Raw genomic sequence first — 2760 nt, 5'->3', positions numbered from 1 at the left:
CCACCCCTGCCCCCCCAACCCAGGCCTCCACCCAGTCCGTCCGGAGTGGTTTCCATCTCATCGGGACACACTCAGCACCAGTCGGTCCCCGTCTACGAGATGAAGTTTCCAGACCTGTGTGTCTACTGATAGCTCTCACACACACACACACACACTCACACAAACACAAACACACACACACACACACACTCACCTTCACAAGGAATGCAAAATGCTGACAAATAACTACACAATCACAAGTTTCCTCCACTCAGACCAGCACAAGGGCGTCAGGCAAAATGCAGCAAAACAGGTGTTTTCAATGTGATTCAAAGCTAAAACTTAACGTCATTTATCTCTAAATCCAACTCTGAACTCAGTTTGTCATTTCCTTTGAGAGCCTAAAACGTCAAAACGGTACTTATGGAATCCTTTAAAAACATCTCGTTCTGCTCTTTTTAAATACTCTGATCCCTTACTACGCCCAAAGCGGACCTTTGTTTAACCCCCCAGCTCTACTTAAACCGATTTGCTGCATTTTGTTTCCTCGCTCTAATCCCTGAAACTACGAATCCTACGAGTCCAGAACAAAAGTAAAAGAACAGCTTCCGCTTTTGAGATTTCAGTGTTTTAGAAGCTAAATCGGATGTTGCTTCCCAGCATGCCTCTGATCCAGAATCCTCTCTGGTCCGGCCAAAGCTTCACACCTTGTACAGTACACACACCGTAGTCTACAATCACACTCGCGTACATTCGGCTCAAACCAGTTTCTAGCTTAAAAACCCGAGTCTGCTTTTTGGTGTGATGCTCTTTCACTCAGAGCCAGCTTCTCTTCCTCTTCAGTACGTGTTCTCATGTTGATAAGTAGGCGCCGCAAATAGGTGAAAACGTACCGTATATATCCGCTGTCATAGGACGATAGATCAGTTTTAGGCTCACCACTGTTCAGACTACTCAGTCTTTGCTGTTTAAAGGCATGCGAGCATCAGCACTACCAGCTGAGTTTCATGTGGGGAGATGCAACCAAACAATAAACCGCTTGGCAGAGACTCTCCAGAGAGACCAGCTGAAGGGTGCTCGGTAGTAATGGCTCGCTCCCGGTTGGCGGTTTTGGGTTTTCCTCGGATGTGGTGCGTTCCCGAACGGGTCGAATACGCCGACCGAGACGTTGGACAGCTTCAGCGTAGCTGCGAGGAGCCTTTTGCAAATCAGACATCGGACCAAAGTAGCTTTTTTTAAATGTCTTTTTTTCATCATTGAACCATGTTATATCTGTTAAAACCCCCTGTTTGGTGAAGGGTTCAGCTTGGGTTTAAATAGGATTGTTAAGTTATGCTTATAGTTTTTTGCTGCCTGGAGCATCTTTTTGAAGTGGAAAGAAATTTCAACTTCTCAGAAAATATGCACCACCTGCAGAACGTTTTTGATAGCCAATCAATGACAAGCGGAGTAGCCGGACCTGTTGTTTCCATAGCAACAAGAAAAAATGGAGTCAGAGCATAGCGAGTTATATGATATGACTCCCGGGTGCTCACTTTGTTTTATCTAACGTTAGCACCTCCCTCTCTCTCTCTCTCTCTCTCTCTCTCTCTGTCTCTCTCTCTGTCTCTCTCTCTCTCTCTCTCTCTCTGTCTCTCTCTCTCTCTCTCTCTCTCTCTCTCTCTCTCTGTCCCTCTCTCTCTCTCTCTCTCTCTCTCTCTGTCTCTGTTCTTTCTCTAGTTGGCTCCACCACTTTGTTTATCTAACGTTAGCACCTCCCTCTCCCTCTCTCTCTCTCTCTCTCTCTCTGTCTCTCTCTCTCTCTCTCTCTCTCTCTCTCTCTCTCTCTCTCTCTCTCTCTCTCTCTCTCTCTCTCTGTCTCTGTTCTTTCTCTAGCTCGCTCCACCACTTTGTTTTATTTAACGTTAGCACCTCTTCACATAGCGCTAGGATACTGTAGCAGCTGTTATAGCAACAAAAAACAAGCTAATTTTGGGTCTTTTTTTGAACTCTTTTTGTTTATTTTTACAACAAAAGCTCCGTAGTCAATTTTTTTCTTCCAAAAAAAAGACGCCAAGTGTGAACATAGCCTCAGAAAGTCTGATTTTTTTCTAAAAAATCTCAGTCAGTTCCAATCAATTCAGTCGATCTCCATTCCTCGCTCTCTTCTTCGTTGGTTTTTAGTCTCAGAAACCCAAACGTGATATTGTCTCAGTGTAATGTGCAGGATCACAAAAGGAAACTGTAGATAATCTCCATCACCAGCCTGAGTGTGAATATAGTTATATCAGCCAATGTGTTCATGTTGTTTTTAAAATAATTTGGAATAAAACCTTTTAGAGATCTTCTGGTGGAGGACCGGGGTAAAATGTGACTGATCGGTCACACGTGAATATAATGTAAATATATTACATTCATATATCTGGACGTTTTCTGCACCTATACCTTTGGCTCAACACTTATTTACTTGCGTTTAGTTGTCCATTTTGTTTCAATTCAGCCTGAGATTGTGTTCACGTTAGCCGATGGCTTGTTTGGGGGGAACCTAGTGACGTTTCTGTCCCACGGACGTAACGTTTTAGCCAACATAGAATTAGCGGTGGCAGTTATTCATAATAATAAAATAAAGGAATATATGATTTAAAGAGTTCCTATTACTGTAAGTCAACTCACAAAAACCTCAGTCCATCTCGATCGCACTTGCTGTCGTTTTTCTGTCGCTTGGAATGAGAGGGGGAAATGCCAGAGCATGGGGAATGAGAGGGGGAAATGTCAGAGCAGGGGGAAATGTCAGAGCAGGGG

This window comes from Etheostoma cragini, chromosome 12, assembly GCF_013103735.1.
Source record: "Etheostoma cragini isolate CJK2018 chromosome 12, CSU_Ecrag_1.0, whole genome shotgun sequence".
In the NCBI taxonomy this organism is placed as follows: domain Eukaryota; kingdom Metazoa; phylum Chordata; class Actinopteri; order Perciformes; family Percidae; genus Etheostoma; species Etheostoma cragini.
The sequence above is the reverse complement of the archived record's forward strand: the minus strand, read 5'-3'. Positions refer to the sequence as shown.